The 23438-nt window shown below is 44.4% G+C and overlaps 1 pseudogene; it reads left to right on the top strand.

The window, feature by feature from the left end:
• Positions 1 to 2388: 2388 nt before the first annotated feature.
• On the top strand, positions 2389 to 6909 carry LOC121501974 (uncharacterized; annotated as a pseudogene).
• The last annotated feature ends 16529 nt before the right edge of the window (positions 6910 to 23438 follow it).

Genomic DNA, 23438 nt, shown 5'->3' with positions numbered 1-23438 from the left:
TGTAAATTTGTAAACAAAAAGTTCACAACTCAGCTAATAATTCATTAGTTTTTACACGGCTAATACATTTGCATACTCAATTGTAAATTTGTAGACAAAAAATTCACAGCTCAGCTTATAATGCATGTATCCACGGCAGAATTTGTACTTATATTAGTTTTAACACGGCTAATACATTTGCATACTCAATTGTAAATTTGTAAACAAAAAGTTCACAACTCAGCTAATAATTCATGTATCCACGGCATAATTTGTACTTATATTAGTTTTTACACGGCTTATACATTTGCATACTCAATTGTAAATTTGTAAACAAAAAGTTCACATCTCAGCTAATAATGAAATTTGTAAACAAAAACTTCACAACTCAGATAATAATGCATATTGTTCAGGTCAGGAGCTTTCGTTTGCCCCCCGCGCGACTCCGAAGCGCTCCTGCTTCCTCAAAGCTCCTCAGCGCGCTCTCACTCCTTAGCGCGCTCTCGCTCTCAGCTTGCGCTCTTGCGCAGCTTGCTCTCTCGCTCTTCCAGCGGAGGCTTTTGACTCTGGGCGATCGGCGGTTCTCTCACTCCAACTTGTACATTTAATTCCTAATTAGAACTCCAATAAAGCGGATCATTATATTGAAAATAACCACGCCCCCGGCCTACTACTTCTCATTCGTTTGGTGGTGATTTTCCCTTTCGCGATTTCGGTGATTTCTACGGTGGTTTTTGTTGACTGCGGCGCGGGAGTATTCTAAAATAACTTTGTGCTTATCTGGAGATATTGGAAATTGAATTTCCCCCCCCTCGAGCCGAACATTTGGTCCTACAGAGCCGGATTTGTGGAGTTTGGATTTCCGGATTTTCTTGGATTTTGGATTTTTGGATTCCGGATTTTTTGTTTCCTTCCACACCAGCAGTTCTCGGCGTTTCATATTTTTCCAAGATAAGTACGAATTATTCCGTCGCCCCCTCACTGCCGGTCTTCAGCAGTAGTCCGAACAATTAATTTCGGTCACTCTGCTGCAAGATTAATTCACGTCGACTCCAAGAGCGAGTTTTCCTGACAACGGCAGTTGAGGAATTTTCCATTTCCTATTTTCCATTTCATAAAATTGGCAAATTTTTTCAATCCGTCTCCGTTTTAAACGTCGCCATATTCTTTTTCGTCCGCTTTCCTCTACATATTGGCATTGATCCGTACATCAATGTACAAAACGGTTCCGACACAAAATTAAAAATTCATACATACATATGTCCATACATCTGTCTACATAAAGACATTGATTTTATTTCACACAATATAAAAAGAAAAAATTATTAAGATTCCGATAATAAAAAATTACAAATAATAAAGAATACAGTCCGCTGCTAACATCCAGATCCATATATACACATATATTATATTATTCCATATTATATTTTCTCCAGGTCAAATATATATTATTCCATATTATATTTTCTCCAGGTCAAATATATATTATTCCATATTATATTCTTTCCCCATCCACACACATTTTCATACAACATTTAAAAAAAAAAAAAAAAGAACCAAGAAAATAAAACAATAAATAAAGAATAAAATATTAAAACAAAATTTTATAAGCCAGTGTCCGTCTTTTTTCTGCATTTTATTGGTGCGCTATATACATACATACATACATAACCAAGAGCTTTACATTCTTTACAACGAACATTGAATTGAGAAAAAAGGTGTCAGGTGTTCCGATCCCACCATTCCGATCGAATTATTTTTTGCCTTATAATTAATATTTTTATTAATTAATAATTAATCAATTAATTGCTCATTTAATAATTTTTAAAGATTTGCACGCGATTAAATATCCACAATTGTCAAGGGTCAAGGGTAAATTTTCCATTCTCGTCGCATTTGCTCCAGCTAATTTGGCTCCACTACAAATATTTTTTCCATTCTCGTCGCATTTGCTCCAATTAATATTGGCTCCTCTACACATATTTTCGATTATCGTCGCTTCTACGTCAAGTAAATTTTTTCCAGTTTATTTACTTGTAATTCCGAGATTGGTTAATTCCAACATCCATCATCTTACATCCGAGTTCTACGGCATATTCTTGCCATCCATATTCGTTTTGTTTTGACCGTCTCACATTTCTACTTCGTCGATTTAGTTGACGGTATTGGGAGCAGATAATTCTACCATTCGAATTTTATTGGCTAATTCTGAGATTGGTTAATTCCACCATCTACCATCTACCATCCTAGTTCTGCGGCATATTCTTGCCATTCATATTCGCTGCGTTTTGACCGTCTCACATTTCCACTTCGGCGATTTAGTTGACGGTATTGACCACAACTAAATCTAACATTCGAATTCTACGGCATATTCTTGCCAATCCAATCAAAAACAAAAAAAAAAAAAAAATGTCGGAAGGACAAGAACCAATTCCGCAAGACGCGAGTCAGAAGAAGGAGGCAGCGCAGTTAGTGCCTCCAATAGATGGAAGTCAAAGGCGGGAACCGAGTCCGAAAAACACGGGCGCGGGACCGTCAAGTAATTTGAGATCCAAATCCAAGGGCACTTTAGACGGTATTTTGCTTGAGTTCATAGCAACCAGCGACCGTCTTGTCAAATTTGAAAGCCAGATATTTACGGCATCCTCTTCCGAGCCTAGTTTGTTTACCTTAAAGATCCGTCTGGATCAGACACAAGCCTTATGGGAAAAGGTTGAACGGGAGTATGAAACCGCTTCCAAAGCAGCTCTTCGCGAAGGAGGTAGCGGAAATCTTCCGTTACTGCAAAACAAATATGAGCACTGCTATGCGGTGTTCGAAAGATGTGCTTCGAAGCTAAATGAAGACATCGCCCGTATGTCCGTCCCCACTTCACCGCCAAGAACAGCTCCGCCGACAGAGACATTCTCCAGGGGTTGCAGTCTTCCGCCATGCGATACCGAGATCTTTGACGGAGATTATCTGCGCTGGCCCACCTTTCGTGACCTGTTTACGGCCATTTATGTAAACAATTCCAGGTTGACTCCAGTGGAAAAGCTTTTCCACTTAAACGCCAAAACTAGCGGTGAAGCTCACGCCATTGTGGCCAAGTCTCCGCTGACTAATGATGGGTTCCAATCCGCGTGGTCAGCGCTTCAGGATCGCTTTGAAAATAAGCGATTGTTGGTAAACAGCCAACTAAAAATCTTGTTTAGTCTTCCGACCCTAGGCAGTGAATCAGGCACGGCCTTGAAAGATCTGCAGAGCACAATCCAAGGGTGCTTGATAGCCCTCGAGCATTCACAAATTTCCACGGAAAATTGGGACTGCCTTCTAATTTTTCTAATCTCCTCCAAGTTGCCGAAGGTCACTCTCTCGTTATGGGAGCAGTCCTTGACCAATAAGTCCGCGATCCCAGCCTGGGAAGAAATGAATTCCTTTCTCGAGGAGAGATATCGGACGTTAGAAGCAATTGAGGATGTCCGACCTAATTCTTCCAGCACACAGCATTCAAGGGAGCCCAGAAGTGCACAACCAAGGAGGGTAAATACCTTCGAGACACAAGTCGGGCCACGCGCACGGTTTTGTGATCTCTGCTCCAGAGAGCCTCATCCAGTTCGGCTTTGTCCTCGTTTCTTGCAGATGACTCAACCACAAAGAGCATCATATATTAAACAAAAGAGACTGTGCCTTAATTGCTTTGCAAGGGGACATAATCTTCATGAATGCCCGAGCAGGCATAGTTGCTTCACATGCAGGGGACGGCATAATACGCTCTTGCACAAAGATACTCCGTCTAACGCTGTTAGCACAGCGCCGGCTCACCCTCCAGAGCAGCCAATCTCAAACACGTCAGTTCATTTCGCCTCCAACCAACAAGGAGTACTTCTAGGTACGGCCATAGTTCATGTGTGCCACCGAGGAGAGAATTTTCCAGCACGTGCCCTGATAGATTCAGGCTCCGAAGGCACTTTCATTTCAGAGAGGCTTGCCAACCGGATTAAGCTTCCATTTCAAGCCGTAACAACAAGAGTCACAGGGCTCAACCAAGCCAATTCCGGTGTCTCACAAAAAATGTGTCATTTCCAGATGGGCACTCCGGCCAAACCTATGCTCAAGATCGACACGACGGCGTTTGTGCTGCCGAACCTGGCCATGCAGACTGGTAAAGGAAACGGACATGTTGTGTGAAGACTTTTTCGTCCGAACAACTACCAGATCCTGTGACGGGAAATATATAGTATCCCTGCCCTTCAAAGATTCAGAGCACATTGATTTGGGGCATTCCAGGAGTTCCGCACTCGCACAGTTTCTGAGGAATGAGACTCGCTTGAAGAAGGAGCCCGCTCTCAAAAACACTTATGACTCAGTGATCCAAGAATATATCGATCTTGGACATATGAAGCCGGTGCCTCCGAATACCGACAAGATAAATTTCTATCTCCCCCATCATGCAGTATTTAAGCCCGAAAGTGCGACCACGAAAGTTCGCGTAGTTTTCAACGCATCCAGTCCTTCTTCCAATGGGAACAGCCTTAATGACATTCTGTATCCAGGGCCAGTACTGCAGTCCGATCTCACTCTTCAAATCCTGAAGTGGCGGACGTTTAAATTTGTTTTCAATGCCGACATCACCAAGATGTATCGGCAAATTCGCCTAAACCAAGAGCACACTCCGTTTCAGAGAATTCTCTTTCGAAATGGCCAAGGGGATATATCCGACTTCGAGCTTCAGACGGTCACGTTTGGAGTGAATTGTGCCCCTTTCCTGGCCCTACGAACACTGCAACAATTGTCCGACGATGTCAACGCCCAATATCCACGGGCGTCGCATATAATTTCAAATTATATGTATGTCGACGATGTGCTAGCAGGAGCCCATACAGAAGCTGACGCTATTTTAGCCATTCAGGAGCTGCAAGCAGCTCTGGACTCAGCGGGTTTCCCTCTCCGCAAGTGGACATCGAATGAACGTGCACTCCTTAAAGCACTTCCTAAAGAGCATCTACTTTCGACTGATTTTCTTGATCTCGAAGAGGTCAGCACCACTAAGACATTGGAAGTACGGTGGAACGCTACGACGGATGAGTTTTATTTTGTTCCAACAGAGGTCACCATTCAGGCCAACTATTCGAAACGCGACGTCTTATCCCAGATCGCGAAATTGTTCGACCCAGCTGGGTGGCTCTCCCCATTTGTGGTTCAGGCCAAAATCCTGATGCAGGATATCTGGTTAGCCAGCGTCGAATGGGATGAGTTTCTTCCTGCAGAACTACTACATCGCTGGCATGATTTCCTTCGGAGCTACAGTTTCCTCCACCAAGTTCGCATCCCGCGGTGGGTACATTTTCAACCAGGTGTACAAGTCCAAATCCATGGTTTCTGCGATGCCTCCCAAAAGGCTTATGGCGCAGCGATTTACGTTCGCATCCAGCGTGATGGAATCATTTCATCAAATCTTCTAACGTCAAAGACCAAAGTCGCTCCGGTAAAAACCGTCTCGCTCCCGCGTCTAGAACTGTGTGGAGCCGTCCTTCTGGCAGACTTGTGGACTGCAATTCTGCCTCAGATTCCTTTCGGTCGTATAGAGTCTTTTCTATGGACTGATTCCACTATTGTGCTGGCATGGTTGAACAAGCCACCATGTCAGTGGACGACCTTCGTCGCGAATAGAGTCACAAAAATCGCTCAAAATACTGACGCCAGCCAAAGGTCTCACGTGCGTTCCGAGCACAACCCAGCAGATCTAGCCAGTCGTGGAGTAGCGGCTGAAGAGTTAGCTACCAGTGAGCTATGGTGGCATGGGCCTTTATGGCTAACTCAGCCACAAGACTCCTGGCCTGCACCATATGAATCTGTTTCCGACATCGACATCGAGAAGCGACCTATACGTTGCCATTTAGCATGCCCGGAGCAGGACATGCTTGAGCGGTTCTCCAAGCTCGATAAGGCACTACGAGTTTTCGCCTATGTTCAGCGCTTCATCCAGCGCGCGCAAAAACGACCTATTCCAGGCGAGCTGCAGCTATCCAACACAGAGATTTCGACAGCTGAGCGACTCCTAATTTTCATAACACAGCGCAGATTCTTTGCGCTTGAATATGCTTGCCTGAGCCAAAAGAGGCCAATTCCAGCATCCAGTTCTATTAAGAACATGAATCCCTTCATTGATCCTCACGGCCTCATCAGGGCGTGTGGTCGGGTGACGGCCTCCGAAGTCCTCCAATATGATGAACGGCATCCGATCTTTCTTCCCTACAACTGTCAGTTGGCGCGTCTCCTTGCATCCTTTACGCATCGCATCTCCTTGCACGGCGGTAATCAGCTAATGGTACGCCTGATCCGCTCAAAATTCTGGATACCAAGGGTCAAGAACTTAGTCAAGTCGGTAATTTTCTCCTGCAAAGTATGTGTGATCCACAAAAAGAAGTTGCAGACCCAACTCATGGGCGAACTACCAAAAGAGAGAACGTCTTTTTCGCGGCCTTTCACGTACACGGGCATGGATTATGCCGGGCCGTTCGATATAAAGAACTACACCGGGAGAGCCTGCCTGATTACCAAGGGCTATGTGTTGGTGTTTGTGTGTTTCTCCACGAAGGCCATCCATTTAGAGCCTACCTCCGACCTCACGACTGAGAAATTTCTCGCAGCATTCGCCCGATTCGTCTCGCGAAGAGGGTGCCCTCGACAGGTTCAGTCAGACAATGGGAAGACCTTTGTTGGGGCATCCGCAGTGCTGTCGCGAGAATTTCTGCAAGCGGTCAAGGAATCCGTGACGAATGCTTATAGTCACCAGGAACTCCGGTGGCAATTCATACCACCAGGAGCCCCGCACATGGGAGGATTATGGGAAGCGGGAGTTAAAAGCTTCAAGACGCTGTTTTATAAATCCACAGCCATTCGAAAGTATACGTTCGAAGAACTTTCTACATTGTTGGCCAAGATTGAGGCCTGTCTTAATTCGCGTCCACTCGCCCCGATGTCCGAAGACCCCACAGACTTGTTGGCACTCACGCCAGGTCATTTTCTCGTAGGTGGACCACTTCTCGCCACCGTCGAACCCGAAATTAAGGGTGCGTCCACTTCTATTATCAATCGGTGGCAGCACCTTAAGGCCCTTCATCAGCAATTCCGCCTGAGATGGAAGGAAGAGTACCTCAAGGAGCTCCACAAGCGAACAAAGTGGCAAGTCCCCACAAGAAATCTCGAGGTGGGCGAGATGGTTATAATCAAGGACGATAATCTGCCGTCCAATGAGTGGCGGCTCGGCAGGATTGACTCCGTGTTTCCCGGACCCGATGGTCATGTCCGAGTAGTGAATATTCGTACTGCTCGGGGAATCGTTAAGCGCCCTGTCGCAAAAGTCGTATTGCTTCCGGGGGCAACCCCCGAAGAATCTCAATAACTAGCCCTATCCTCACTCCGTAGTTTGCTTCTTTCGCTAGTTCTAAGTCATATTTTCGACTCCATACTAATTCTTTTTTGTATCCTACTCCAGATTACAAACAATGTTCCCACGTCTACGTAGCGCCGTCGAAATGGAGAGCAGACGTACACGAGGTATAAATTCCTACCGTTGCCGAGTTTGCCACGGAGTCCACCCTCTACGGAAGTGCCGCAGATTCTTGCGGCTGAGCATCGAAAAGAGGCTCCGCGCGGTCCTCGCGAATCGCTATTGCGCCAACTGCTTGGCTCACGAGCATTCGGATGGAGCGTGCCGCCGTGGCGATCGGTGTAAGATCTGCAGCGGGGAGCACCACACACTGCTGCATATGCAGGAGCAGCCGCTGTATTTACGCCGTTCGCGTCAGTTGACGCCGCCCTCTCGTCGCGCTCGAGCTTTTCACCACCACGTTTCGGCCTCTCTTCACCACGCGGCGGCCTCTCCTCGGCGCTCTGCGGCCTCGCCTCAACGCTCTTCGTCGGCCTCTCAACTCTCTTCGGCCTCTCCTCGGCGCTCTGCGGCCTCGCCTCAACGCTATTCGTCGGCCTCTCCACAGACCGCGGCATTCGCCACGCAGGGAGTTCCGACAGGGCCTTCACTGGCCACTTTGCTTCAGCGACACAGCGTGAACCTCCTCCCGACCGCTCTGGTGCGAATTGACACCGGGACGCGAGTGTTCGACACAGCGGCGCTCATCGACCCATGCCCTCCTATGAGCTGCATTGACGCGTCGCTGGCGACCTCTTTGCGACTTGCGACGACAGCGGTGGGTGCTGAACAGATCTGCTCAGCCACCGTCGGCTCGAAAACGAACGCCCATGTCCGGCTCGACCTCGTTTTCAAAGTGGAGCCTCAAGTGCGCGTCCGCACTCCGATCCGACAGTTGGACGAGACTGTGCGGGCCTACTTCAAGGACATCACCTTGGCTGATGAGCGGTTCTACCTTCCGGCTACGATCTCCGTCATCCTGGGTGCGGATGTGTACCCCAAAGTTATGCAGCCTGGGTTCCTGAAAGTGCAGGATGGATTGCCGGTGGCCCAAAGCACCGTGTTTGGATGGGTCCTGTCCGGGGCCTGTCACACGCCGTAAGGAGGAGCAGACTTTATTGCAACCCATAGTGATTGCAAGGGGGGCGGAATGTTCAGGTCAGGAGCTTTCGTTTGCCCCCCGCGCGACTCCGAAACGCTCCTGCTTCCTCAAAGCTCCTCAGCGCGCTCTCACTCCTTAGCGCGCTCTCGCTCTCAGCTTGCGCTCTTGCGCAGCTTGCTCTCTCGCTCTTCCAGCGGAGGCTTTTGACTCTGGGCGATCGGCGGTTCTCTCACTCCAACTTGTACATTTAATTCCTAATTAGAACTCCAATAAAGCGGATCATTATATTGAAAATAACCACGCCCCCGGCCTACTACTTCTCATTCGTTTGGTGGTGATTTTCCCTTTCGCGATTTCGGTGATTTCTACGGTGGTTTTCGTTGACTGCGGCGCGGGAGTATTCTAAAATAACTTTGTGCTTATCTGGAGATATTGGAAATTGAATTTCCCCCCCCCCCCCCGAGCCGAACACATATATCCACTTCAGAATTTGTATTTATATTAGTTCTTACATGGCTAATACATTTGCATACTCAATTGTAAATCTGTAGACAAAAAGTTCACAACTCAGCTAATAATGCCTGTATCCACTTCAGATTTAGTATTTATATTAGTTTTTACACGGCTAATACATTTGCATACTCAATTGTAAATTTGTAGACAAAAAATTCACAGCTCAGCTTATAATTCATGTATCCACTTCAGAATTTGTATTTATATTAGTTTTTACACGGCTAATACATTTGCATGCTCAATTCTAAAATTTTAAACAAAAAGTTCACAACTCAGATAATAGTGCATATATCCAATTCAGAATTTGTAATTGTATTAGTTTTTACATGGCTAATACATTTGCATACTCAATTGTAAATTTGTAAACAAAAAGTTCACAACTCAGCTAATAATTCATGTATCAACTTCAGAATTTGTACTTATATTAGTTTTTACACGGCTAATACATTGTAATGGCCCCATATAAAAACATTCTTTAGTATTTTTTTTGAAATTAAAATGATACGCGCCTAAAAATAGTAGCGATAATTAGTATCGACCCCTTATCTGGCAACGTCTAAAAAAATGACAGTTGAAACCACCAGCTGGTGAATACCGAAGTGCAAATCGGTGAAGGGTTCTTCGGGTCTCCAGCTTCTGGCTTCGATCTTTTCTATTGGAGTCGTCAAGCTGAGAAGTTGGTCCCGAACCCAGCAGGGAAAATATACGAGCGAGCATATGCACATGTGCTCCGACCCTAATCCCACTGCTATTTCGGCATCGGTTGAAAAAGGCCATCAACAAACGCCAATCTACCGGCTGCCAAAGATTGCCGTGTCGGCAAGGTAAATATTTTTTATAAAAAAAAATGTCCAAGCCGATCGACATATAATAATATTTTCTTTGCACGTGTAGGTCACGCTTATTTTCTTCGACTACACGGCGAGAAATCGCTAGGTCGATTGAGCAAAAAGAAATACAAGAAAAGGAAGCACTGGGTAAATATTTCTAAAAATATTCCTGGGCTCGTTTGCACAACATTAATTATTTAAGTCCTGTAGCTAAACGAGGCAGCAGAGCAGATTGGTTACGCTATTCAGCGCCGGCCAAAAAGGCGGCTGGAGCAGCTATCTCTGCTGGGGAAAAATTATTTGGAATTCGCAGCAGCTTGGAGCAGAGAAAAATCCATAAAAAGTGACCCAAAAAAAAAAATAAAACGTGTAAAACACAGTGCAGAGTAAAAAAATTAAAAATCTAAAATTAAAAACCCTTAAAATCTAGTGACAAATTAAAAGTTAACGAAGACGAGGAAATGGGTTAAAACAACTCATAAAATACACGACTCGTCAAAATGTAAAATCTGAAGAAAAAACCCGCCCTTAAAACAAAAAAAAAAACATGCAGAATAGTGTAAATACATATATATAAATCTTATTATACCCTTGCAGGGTATTATAATTTCAGTCAGAAGTTTGCAACGCAGTGAAGGAGACCTTTCCGACCCTATAAAGTATATATATTCTTGATCAGTATCAACAGCCGAGTCGATCTAGCCATGTCCGTCTGTCCGTCTGTCCGTCCGTCTGTCCGTCCGTCCGTCCGTCTGTCCGTTTCTACGCAAACTAGTCCCTCAGTTTTAAAGCTATCTGGTTGAAACTTTGCATATAGTCTTCTATATACTCTCACTGCTATATATGTCGGAACGGGCCGGATCGGACGACTATATCATATAGCTGCCATACAAATGTTCAATAAATTTTTAGAAAAAAAATTATAACTTTTCTGTTTTTCAATAGTTTTGCACCATTTTTTAGATATGACCATTTTATATTATTTTTGAATTTTGGTAAAAATTTTATGAAAATCGGACGACTATATCATATAGCTGCCATAGGAACGATCCGGAAATTAATAGAAAAAATTACAACTTCGTTGTTTTATAACGAATTTTTATCTTTTTTGAGATATGGTCATCTTGTATTAATTTCTAATTTCGTATTTAATTTAATGAAAATCAAATGACTATATCCTATAGCTGCCATAGGAACTATCTGAAAAATTTTAGAAAAAAAATTATAACTTTTTATACCCTTGCAGGGTATTATAATTTCAGTCAGAAGTTTGCAACGCAGTGAAGGAGACGTTTCCGACCCTATAAAGTATATATATTCTTGATCAGCATCAACAGCCGAGTCGATCTAGCCATGTCCGTCTGTCCGTCTGTCCGTCTGTCCGTCCGTCTGTCCGTCCGTCTGTCCGTCCGTCCGTCCGTCTGTCCGTTTCTACGCAAACTAGTCCCTCAGTTTTAAAGCTATCTGAATGAAACTTTGCATATAGTCTTCTATATACTCTCACTGCTATATATGTCGGAACGGGCCGGATCGGACGACTATATCATATAGCTCCCATACAAATGTTCGATAAATTTTTAGAAAAACAAGAAAGGAAGCTAACTTCGGCACGCCGAAGTTTGTATACCCTTGCAGATTGGTTTTGATGTTTATATTATAGATTTAAATGCTGAAAACACACACAAAACAGAGTTTCATTACATTTTACCTATACTTATTATGTTTACATTTTGACAGTTACAGTGTTACATTCCCAGCTTTACATTTTCTCTACATTTACCGATCGTTTATATGGCAGCTATATGATATAGTTGTCCGATTTTCATAAAATTTATACCAAAATTCTAGAATAATAAAATAAGCTTATATCTAAAAGTAGATAAGAATATGTTGAAAAACAACGAAGTTATAATTTTTTTCCTATTCATTTGCCGATCGTTCCTATGGCAGCTATAAGATATAGTCGTCCGATTTTCATAAAATTTTTACCAAAATTCTGAAATAATATAAAATGGCTATGTCTCAAAAATGATTCATTGAAAAACAGCCAAGTTATAATTTTTTTTCTAAAAATTTATCGAACATTTGTATGGGAGCTATATGATATAGTCGTCCGATCCGGCCCGTTCCGACATATATAGCAGTGAGAGTATATAGAAGACTATATGCAAAGTTTCATTCAGATAGCTTTAAAACTGAGGGACTAGTTTGCGTAGAAACGGACAGACGGACGGACGGACGGACAGACGGACAGACGGACATTATAATACCCTGCAAGGGTATAAAAATTATAACTTGGCTGTTTTTCAATGAATCATTTTTGAGACATAGCCATTTTATATTATTTCAGAATTTTGGTAAAAATTTTATGAAAATCGGACGACTATATCTTATAGCTGCCATAGGAACGATCGGCATATGAATAGGAAAAAAATTATAACTTCGTTGTTTTTCAACATATTCTTATCTACTTTTAGATATAAGCTTATTTTATTATTCTAGAATTTTGGTATAAATTTTATGAAAATCGGACAACTATATCATATAGCTGCCATATAAACGATCGGTAAATGTAGAGAAAATGTAAAGCTGGGAATGTAAAACTGTAACTGTCAAAATGTAAACATAATAAGTATAGGTAAAATGTAATGAAACTCTGTTTTGTGTGTGTTTTCAGCATTTAAATCTATAATATAAACATCAAAACCAATCTGCAAGGGTATACAAACTTCGGCGTGCCGAAGTTAGCTTCCTTTCTTGTTTTTTTTATTAAATACCAATAGAGTTAAACCCTCTCGAAACATCATCATTATTGCCAAATTATGAAATGAATTATTATTGAAGTGCCCCAAATCGGATAAGAAATAAAATTTAGAAATAGGCATGTAAAAGGTGTTAAAAATAAAAACAATGACAGTGGTAGTGATGGTGATGCATATGAGCAGTCAATATGAGCTTAGCAAATCCAACTAAAGTCGTACAGTGCAATAAAAAAGTTTCGTTGCCAGTAAGAATATAAAAAAAAAAAATTAAAACTAAACAACAAAATAAAACACAATAAAATAAAATAATTAATATGTATCTATATAATTAATATTAAATATGAAAACCGTAACTGAAAAAAGAAATTTATATAACTTCTCAATACTTTAAATATTAATCAGAAAAAAAAACAAACAAACAAAATAAGATAATGCGGCTATATTTTTAATTATTAACTTTCCCCTAATACACTCCCAAAACATCATCGACAAGAAGGCCTTCTTCGAGAACAACAAAGTGGGTGAGTGAAAACCGAAACCAAATTATGTCGCCCAGTGTAAAGGCTGATTATCGGCATTAATGCTTATCAGCATCGATTGATTTTTGTTATTTTTGCCAATTCCTCTTTTGATTCGAATTCATGCTATCATCGTAAATTTAAAGCAGTTAAATGTAAAACACAAAACATGAGCTACACTGAGAAAATTAAAACCTAATTATTTTGTTATTTTGCATATACACATTTTCTTTTTTCAGCAATAGAAACTGGTTTATTGTAATTGTGCGATGTAGGTTGTTGAAGTTAACCAAACATAGAATAATCATAAATAAATAAAATTATGTAGACCCAAAACAAAAAAAAAAAAAAAAAAAAAAATACAACTAAAATAAATACAAGTAAATGGGTATAGTTATATTCTCATAATAATTTTATAGCATCATAGTTAGGCACCACCTGTGACGACACGATCGGTCGCCACAACATTATAAATATGTATATAAATACAATCTAAGCTTATAATTACGATACCTAAAATTAAGACTAAAATTAAGACTAAAATTAAGACTAAAGTTAAGCACACGCACACACACACACACCACCCGGCACGAAGCCATACACACGCACACACACACACCACCCGGCACGAAGCCATACACACGCACACACACACACACACACACACACACATCACCCGGCATGAAGCCAACTAGTGTGTTTACTCACAGTGATTAGACGTGTTTTTCCGAGCTCCAAAATAAAAATAGTGTAGGCAGCTCGAAAGGCCCTAGAAAAGGTGCAATTACTAATTGTGAGACAACTGGGGAAAGGTACGTACCAGAATCGGCCCCGGCTGGCTATCCGGGCTCCCCGAATTTAGGCACTTGGAACCGCCTTTGGAACCCGTGGGCAAGGGGGGACCCTCTCCTGTCCATCGATCTTTCCACGAACGCTCTCACAGCTTGGAATAGTTTCCACACGCCACTTTTTTTCCCTCGCGTTTTTCCTTCTAGGCGCAACACACGATCAGCTGATCATAGTGTTGTGCAGCGCATGCGCAGCGAGCTTTCGCACACCCGCGCAGTATTGGAAAACGCGAGCAGACAAATTCCCGCCACAGCCAAAATTTAAATTTAAATTTAAATTTAGATTTGAATTTGGATTTGAATTTGAATTTGAACTTGGACTTTAGATTTTGAACCTTGAATTTTAAATTCTAAATTTTTAGTTTTGAATTTTGGATTTTGAATTTTTTAAATTTGGATTTTAAATTTTAAATTTTGAATTTTTAATTTTGAATTTTAGATTTTGGGTTTTGAATTTCGAATTTTAATTTTAAGTTTTAAATTTTGAACCTGAAGTTTTGAATTTTGAATTTCAAATTTTGAATTTTGAGTTTTAATCTTGAATTTTGAATTTTAAATTTTAAGTTTTGAATTTTGGATTTAAAGTTTTGAATTTTAGGTTTTGAATTTCGAATTTCAAGTTTGAATTTGGGTCTAGGTTTGGGTTTGGATTTGAATTTAAATTTAAATTAGGCTTAGGAATTGTCATCCACATTCCGCAGTTGGCTCTGGTGGGGCTAAGAGCACAAGGCCAAGGAACTCGCCATTTTCCAACCCCCCCGCTGAGGCGGCGCCAATTAAAAGGGGCTCTGGGGACCGAGAAGGAGCGGTATAACTCCCATCAGGCATTCGCAGGGGGAAATCCCCGCGCACCGAGGGACCCCGCTAGGAGCAGGTGCGATGAGCCAAGCGAAACCGCCTGCAGGCCGGGATGACGAGACCCAGGCATTAGCGGTAGCTAGAGCAGAGGAGGAACTGCTGAGAAATTTCCAGCGCAACAAGCAGAAGATGCAACACTCGCCTCCCGCGAGCATGCCAGAGAAGCAACCGGTGTCGGCACCGCCAAATGTGCAGGGACCCGTGTTTGTTTTCGGCGAGACTGAGGAGGAAACGGCTACCCCGAAGAGAAGCTGGGATGCCGTGAGCCCCGATGTGAACCAGTCAGGAGCGCACAAGAAGCAGAGAGTGGACACTAGCGCACCAGCACTAGCCGAAAAGCTGGGGAAGATGCTAGACGAGATGATCGCCAAGTTCACGGATACCAAGACCAACAACAAAAAGGTGGTCCGCCACGTCACCCAGGGGACAATCGACTCCATGCTGGCGATGAAAAAGCTGCAGGTCGACATCAGTGCAGCGCTGGCCGAGGGCCACACCAAGGGCTCTACCTCGAGCGTAAGCCAGCAGACCACTCCCACGCTGACAGCCACGATCCCCAAAGCGGCTTGTACCACCGGGCCAGGAAATTCGGCATGGCAACAGGTCAGGGCCAAGCCTAAGCCCAGAAATCCCCAACCGAGACCGGAGAGCATCGAACCCAAAGGGATTCGAGCACCAAACGCTGTCATGCCCAGGAAGCAGCGCGCCGACGCTATTTTAATAAAATGCAGCGAAGGCTCGTACGCAGATATGCTGAAGCTGGTCAAAACTGAGCCCTCCCTCCAGGGACTCAAAGACAATGTTCAAGGTTTGCGAAGAACTGCAAATGGCGGACTTCTATTGAGAATGCAGAAGCCTCAGGACCCGTCCACACAGCAGCTGCAGGCAGCACTCAGGACGGCCATATCCGATAAAGCAGAGGTGGCGGTCATGCAGGAAACTGTGCAAGTGGAGATTCGCGACCTGGACGAGATGACCAGCGGCGGAGAAGTCACTATGGCTCTGTTTGCCGGAGAGGATTGCGACATCCCAAGCAACACTGCACCTAGGATGCGGAAGGCGTTTGGCGGCACGCAAACAGCAACCGTCAGCCTCAGGCCTGATCATGCGCGGAGACTGCTCGACAAGGGCAAAATCCGAATCGGATGGGTCGTCTGTCGCATCAGACAGAAGACTGAGCTAAGGAGGTGCTTCAAATGCATGGGCTATGGGCATACCTCGACGAGATGCAGGGCCTCAGACTCAGTAGCCAAGGCCACACAAAACTCCTGCTTCAGATGCGGGGAAGAAGGCCACAAGCACTACACGTGCCAAGCCAAGCCCAGGTGTATCCTATGCACCAGAGGAGGCAAACCCGCGGGTGAAGCTGCGCACGCTACTCTGAGCAGGATCTGCCCGGAGTACCTGAAGGCCACCCATAACACGCAGAATGGTTAAGTTTTTACAGCTTAACTTAAACCACTGCAGAGCTGCCCAAGATCTGCTGTCACAGACGGTTTTCGAGGAGAAAATTGACATTGCTGTACTGAGCGAACCGTACAAGTCAAAGGCAGAGGGAGTATGGCAACAGAGTGCGGATGGTGGTTCAGCCATATGGAGCTGCGGGCAGTCCCCCGGACACCTGTCGCAGAGGGCGTCGAGACCTGGCTATGCAAGGGCCAAGGTCCAAGCAACCACCATCTATAGCTGCTACCTAGCCCCGAGCTTGCATATAGATGCCTTTAGAGACATCTTGCAGGAGATCGCCCGAGACGCCCGCGGAAGATCCCCAGTACTAATCGCTGGGGACTTCAATGCGTGGTCCACCGCCTGGGGGAGCTCGAAAACGACTCATCGGGGAACCATCCTTCTGGACGCCCTGGCCACATTAGACGTTTGTCTCCTGAACGATGGAGCTAGATGCACCTATAGCAAGGCAGGCAGAGAGTCAATCATTGACCTGACTTTCGCCAGCCCGGAGCTCTGCCGGACCAGCCACTGGAAGGTCACGGATTTGCTCACATACAGCGACCACGCAGCCATTATCACCCAGACGACGCACAGCCAGCAGAGCCCGTCTCTCCGGCAATCTGCGTACAAGGTACACACCCTTAACGCAGACACACTCCTAAGCAGTATGGATGGCAACGTCATCACTGGCGACGCCAACACCTGCGCCGGCATATTATCTGCGAGAATCAAGGCTGCTTGTGATGCCGCCATGGCGAGCTCCACTAGAGGAAATGGAAGGAGACCAGTCCCCTGGTGGAATCATGAGATATCCGTCGCCAGGAGCGAGTGCCTCTCTGCAAGGCGAAGATGTCAACGAAGTAGAGGGCGTCCCACGCAAGCGCTGTTCGAGACACGCTACAAGGAGAAGAAAAAAGCCCTCAAAATCGCTATTAAGACGATTAAGAGCAGGTGCTTCCAAGAGCTGTGCGATGCAGCAGACCAGGAACCCTTCGGCTCGGCCTACAAGCTGGTCATGGGCAAACTCTACAGACCGCCGACTCCAACCTCCCAGGAACAACTTGGAGCTATAATCTCCACGCTGTTCCCGTCGCAGCCGCCCCTCGTGCTGCCAAACATAGCTGCGAGTGAAGCGATCTTCACCAACGAGGAGGAAATACTGTGCGCGTTGGCCAGCAGCAAGGCAGCCAAAGCCCCGGGACCCGATGGCATTCCCAACGCTGCACTTCATGCCATAATGAAGTCATTCCCAAGCCTATTTGCACAGGTATACAACAGGTGCATTGCGGAGCGCACTTTTCCAAGAGTATGGAAGCAGCAGAGACTAGTGCTTATCCCTAAACCAGGCAAAATGAATGACGACCCGTCCTCATATCGCCCCCTGTGCATGCTCAACACACTGGGGAAGATATTTGAGCGCATAATCTGCAACAAGTTGGAGAGAGAGATCGAAGAGCGTGGAGCTCTATCGAATCAGCAGCACGGTTTCAGGAAGAAGCGGAGCACGATCGACGCGATACGAGAGGTAACGCTAATGGCAGCAAACGCGATTGAAGGCGAAAGATGGCAGGGAGGCACCAAGCAATACTGCCTGGTCACCACCCTAGATGTCAAAAACGCTTTTAACTCAGCAAATTGGAGCTTAGTCCTGCAGGCACTCCAACACGGCGGCATATCAGGGAACCTCACCCTCCTGATAGCGGACTACTTCAAAGATCGCGTCCTTCTGTACACATCCGACGACGGCAACCAGATGCACCACGTGACAGGTGGTGTACCCCAGGGATCTGTTCTTGGGCCAATCCTGTGGAACGTCATGTATGACGGGATCCTGAGACTTCCACTACCAGATGGCTGCGCCGTAGTAGGGTTCGCTGACGATATAGCGCTGGTCACGGTGGAGAAGCACCTGTCCGATGTCTCTGCTAAATGCAGCATTGCAATCGACATGATGATGTCTTGGCTGAAAGACAACGGTCTCTCGCTCGCCGAACACAAAACGGAAGCAGTGCTCATAAGCAGTAGAAAGACCGTAGAGAAGGTCACCTTCCGAGTCGGCTCGACATACGTCGAGTCCAGTCCGGCGATCAAGTACCTCGGAGTCATGATCGACCATAGGCTGAATTTTAAGAGCCACCTGGAGTACGCAGCGGCCAAGGCATCTAAGGCCACTGCCGCTATCTCTAGGATGATGGCCAACACCCGTGGCCCAAAGCAGCATAGCAGACGATTAATAGCTACAGTGGTGACCTCGACCATCTTGTACGCCGCGCCGATTTGGGCGGAAGCCATGAGGACTGTCAGCTACAGCCGGCAGTGTAAGTCTGTCTACAGACGCTGCGCTTTGCGCATCTCGAGCTGCTTCTGCACGGTGTCAGAAGAAGCTGCATTGGTGGTGTCGGGAGCAATCCCAATAGACCTACTGGCAGAGGAGCGCAGGACTGGGAACTCAGGTAGCAGAATCCAGAGAAGCAGCACCATGGCTCGATGGCAGGATAGATGGAACAACGCGAGCACAGGACGATGGACCTACAGGCTCATCCCCGATCTGGTTCCCTGGTTGCAGAGACGACATGGTCAGCTGGACTACTACACCACGCAGATCATCACAGGACATGGTTGCTTCAAGGCCTACCTCCACAGGTTTAAGCATGAGGTCGACCCGTACTGCGACTACTGTGGCAGCGCTTTTACTGAGGACGCGGAGCATGCATTCTTCGTATGCCCCCTATTCTCGGCGGAACGAGCCGCGCTGGAAGCGGCAATGAACTGCCGCCTGACACCCGACAACTTAGTCGGTTGCATGTTGGAGACCCCCTCCAAATGGAATGCGGCTGCCGAAATGGCAGCAACCGTGATGCGAGAGCTGAGGCGCCGGGAGCAGACCCGTCGCACCGAAGGCGACCGATGAGCGGCAACAGGACCGCCAACCGCCCCCGTGAAGTATAGCTTTGCGGCAGTCCCACGGGTGCGGACTTTCCACCCTATCCATCCTCTGTAACATATGTACTTAAGCCTATATTCTTTTCAAAAAAAAAAAAAAAAAAAAAAAAAAAATGAAGCCAACGGCATGAAGCCAAATAAACCCCGCGAAGGGAAATTCAAAACAAGCATTAAGCCTTAACGTTACGCGCGCAAGTGGCAACGCTGTCGGCGATAGTGGCAGAGCCTGGCAACGCCAAGATCGATCGCGGCAGCGCTGCCGGCAGAAACTAGGTCACGGCCACACTCGGAAAATTAGGTCAATGGAATCCTCGCCTAATTCTTAACCGCGCAAGTCGTGCCGCTCCGGAGTGTAAAAGTTCAAGTGCCAAACCGCGTGCTCGTGTCAAGGAAAACATCCTGCAGGACCTTCGAAGGCATCCGCTTCGAATCGTGGGTGAGCATGGCCGCCGGCCTTTAAATATATTGGGGATCTACCCCACACCCGCCGCCAAGTTATTGCACCAATAAAATACCGAATTAGAAAACCATGTGCTTGAATCGAATTGTGCGTTTTCCCTGCCTTCGTTTGCGGGCCGGCGCCCCTTGCCGGCAGTGACCAATTCCCCTCCCGCTTTCCCCGTAGCATCGGAGTAATTCCGGGTGCGGGCGAAAGCCGAACGGGAACAGGAGCCCGTGGCTGCTGGATCTTTCCGAGCCCGCACTTGCCGCGAGGCCGCCGGTTCCCCCTTTCCCCCTTGCCCCTCAGAGAGCCATCCCGCTGCTGGATTTTTCCGGGCGAGGATCTGGGGTTGGTCGCTGGATTTTCCGAACCAACTGTCCCGCTGCTGGATTCTTCCGAGCGTGGACGCAGGCATCGGCTGCTGGATCTCTCCGAGCCTTTGTCCTGTCCCAACGGACGCCGCGCTGCTGGATCCTTCCGAGCGTGGGCGTGGGCGTGGCTGCTGGATTACTCCGAGCCCTCTGAGCAATCCTGCCGCTGGATTCTTCCGGGCGAGGATTCGGGGCTGACTGCTGGATTTTTCTCCGAGTCAGTGGTCCCGCTGCTGGATTCCTCCGAGCGTGGACACAGGCCTTGGCTGCTGGATTCCTCCGAGCCTTTGTCCTGCTCCGAAGGCGCCCCGCTGCTGGATCACTCCGAGCGTGGGCGTGGGCGTGGCCGCTGGATAACTCCGGGCCGCTCGTCTCGCCGCTGGATAATTCCGGGCGCTGACGCGGGCTTGACCGCTGGATTATTCCGGGTCGCCTGGTTTTTTCCCTGGCCAAATAATCCCGTACAAGTATTTACTTCCCCATTTTCCCCGCTAGCTGGCCAGAAAATTATCGGCGCTTCTCCGTTCTGGGTGTCTCACAAATTATAAATTTTGTGAGGGGACTCTGGGCCGCTGAGGCCAGACGCTTCCTTACATGGCGCCCGGAGCAGGGACAGCCCAGGGCGGAAAAGTTGGTCATCTTGGCGGATTAAAGCCCCGCCAGCCGGTATTTTTTGGTCAGAAAAAATATATATACATGGAAAATATAATAATATATATATATGGGGGAAAAAAAATATATAAATTTTCTATGGGAGAATATTTGGCAACGGCCACGTTTTTTTCGCAGTGCAAATAGGTCGCGCCAATTCGGCGACAGACGGCAGTGTCGCTATCACTCTGTCGCTTCGCATGCATTCGCCCGAGAAATATTCCCGCCATAACTTAGCTTCGCTGCATCTCCGCCCGCGTCAACGCCGGCAGAGGGACGCCCTCTGCCGCTATCGATCTGTCACCCTGCTGCGCCGCTGCTACCGTGGGCAGTAATAAATATAGCTACACTGGGCAACATAAAATCAATCTCCGACGAACTATCATAGTAAACACATCGCTCAAAATTTTCCGCGGTCGCAAAAATATTTTTTCTCGCAATCGCCAGTGACCAAGATCCTTCCGCCGTGGTCGAGAACATCCTTCGAGGACAATTGAATATTTTTCCCGAAATTAATAATATCCTTCAAGGACAGTGCCGAAAAACATCCTTTCGCCGTCGCATTCAAAGAACTCAACGGGAAGATCCTTTCATACGACAAAATACCACGGGTACCCAGAGGATCCTGCGTGATCCTGTCGCCGATTCAAAACAAAGCAGATCCTGCGCGATCTCAAAAACGCAGAAATAAAATCGAAAAAAATAATAGAAAATAACTAAACAAAATAATAAAGATAATAAAAGCAAATAAATAAATAATAAAGTCAAATAAATAAATAATAAAATCATATATAATAAAGTTTAAATAAAATCAAACGAAATAATTAAATATTGAACTTTTTGAACTTTTTGTTTACAAATTTACAATTGAGTATGCAAATGTATTAGCCATGTAAAAACTAATATAAATACAAATTCTGAAGTGGATACAGGCATTATTAGTTGAGTTGTGAACTTTTTGTTTACAAATTTACAATTGAGTATACCGTGTAAAAACTAATATAAATACGAATTCGGAAGTCGATACAGGCATTATTAGCTGAGCTGTGAACTTTTTGTTTACAAATTTACAATTGAGTATGCAAATGTATTAGCCGTGTAAAAACGAATATAAATAAAAATTCTGAAGTGGATACATGCATTATTAGCGGAGTTGTGAACTTTTTGTTTACAAATTTACAATTGAGTATGCAAATGTATTAGCCTTGTAAAAACTAATATAAATACAAATTCTGAAGTGGATACAGGCATTATTAGCTGAGTTGTGAACTTTTTGTTTACAAATTTACAATTGAGTATGCAAATGTATTAGCCATGTAAAAACTAATATAAGTACAAATTCTGCCATGGATACATGCATTATTACCTGAGTTGTAAACTTTTTGTTTACAAATTTCATTATTAGCTGAGCTGTGAACTTTTTGTTTACAAATTTACAATTGAGTATGCAAATGTATTAGCCGTGTAAAAACGAATATAAATAAAAATTCTGAAGTGGATACATGCATTATTAGCGGAGTTGTGAACTTTTTGTTTACAAATTTACAATTGAGTATGCAAATGTATTAGCCATGTAAAAACTAATATAAATACAAATTCTGAAGTGGATACAGGCATTATTAGTTGAGTTGTGAACTTTTTGTTTACAAATTTACAATTGAGTATGCAAATGTATTAGCCTTGTAAAAACTAATATAAATACAAATTCTGCCGTGGATACATTCATTATTAGCGGAGTTGTGAACTTTTTGTTTACAAATTTACAATTGAGTATGCAAATGTATTAGCCATGTAAAAACTAATATAAATACTAAATTCTGAAGTGGATACAGGCATTATTAGCTGAGTTGTGAACTTTTTGTTTACAAATTTACAATTGAGTATGCAAATGTATTAGCCTTGTAAAAACTAATATAAATACAAATTCTGAAGTGGATACTGGCATTATTAGCTGAGTTGTGAACTTTTTGTTTACAAATTTACAATTGAGTATGCAAATGTATTAGCCTTGTAAAAACTAATATAAATACAAATTCTGAAGTGGATACAGGCATTATTAGCTGAGTTGTGAACTTTTTGTTTACAAATTTACAATTGAGTATGCAAATGTATTAGCCATGTAAAAACTAATATAAGTACAAATTCTGCCATGGATACATGCATTATTACCTGAGTTGTGAACTTTTTGTTTACAAATTTCATTATTAGCTGAGCTGTGAACTTTTTGTTTACAAATTTACAATTGAGTATGCAAATGTATTAGCCTTGTAAAAACTAATATAAATACAAATTCTGCCGTGGATATATGCATTATTAGCGGAGTTGTGAACTTTTTGTTTACAAATTCACAATTGAGTATGCAAATGTATTAGCCGTGTAAAAACTATACACATTCCTAAGTGGATACATGCATTATTAGCTGAGTTGTGAACTTTTTTTTTACAAATTTCATTATTAGCTGAGATGTGAACTTTTTGTTTACAAATTTACAATATAGTATGCAAATGTAATAGACGTGTAAAAACTATTATAAATACAAATTCTAAAGTGGATACATGCATTATTAGCTGAGATGTGAACTTTTTGTTTTCAAATTTACAATTGAGTATGCAAATGTATTAGCCGTGTAAAAACTGTTATAAATACAAATTCTGAAGTGGATACAGGCATTATTAGCTGAGTTGTGAACTTTTTGTTTACAAATTTACAATTGAGTATGCAAATGTATTAGCCTTGTAAAAACTAATATAAATACAAA

This window comes from Drosophila kikkawai, unplaced genomic scaffold (genome assembly GCF_030179895.1).
Source record: "Drosophila kikkawai strain 14028-0561.14 unplaced genomic scaffold, DkikHiC1v2 scaffold_124, whole genome shotgun sequence".
In the NCBI taxonomy this organism is placed as follows: Eukaryota; Metazoa; Arthropoda; class Insecta; order Diptera; family Drosophilidae; genus Drosophila; species Drosophila kikkawai.
This window is presented reverse-complemented; position numbering and strand designations above follow the sequence as displayed.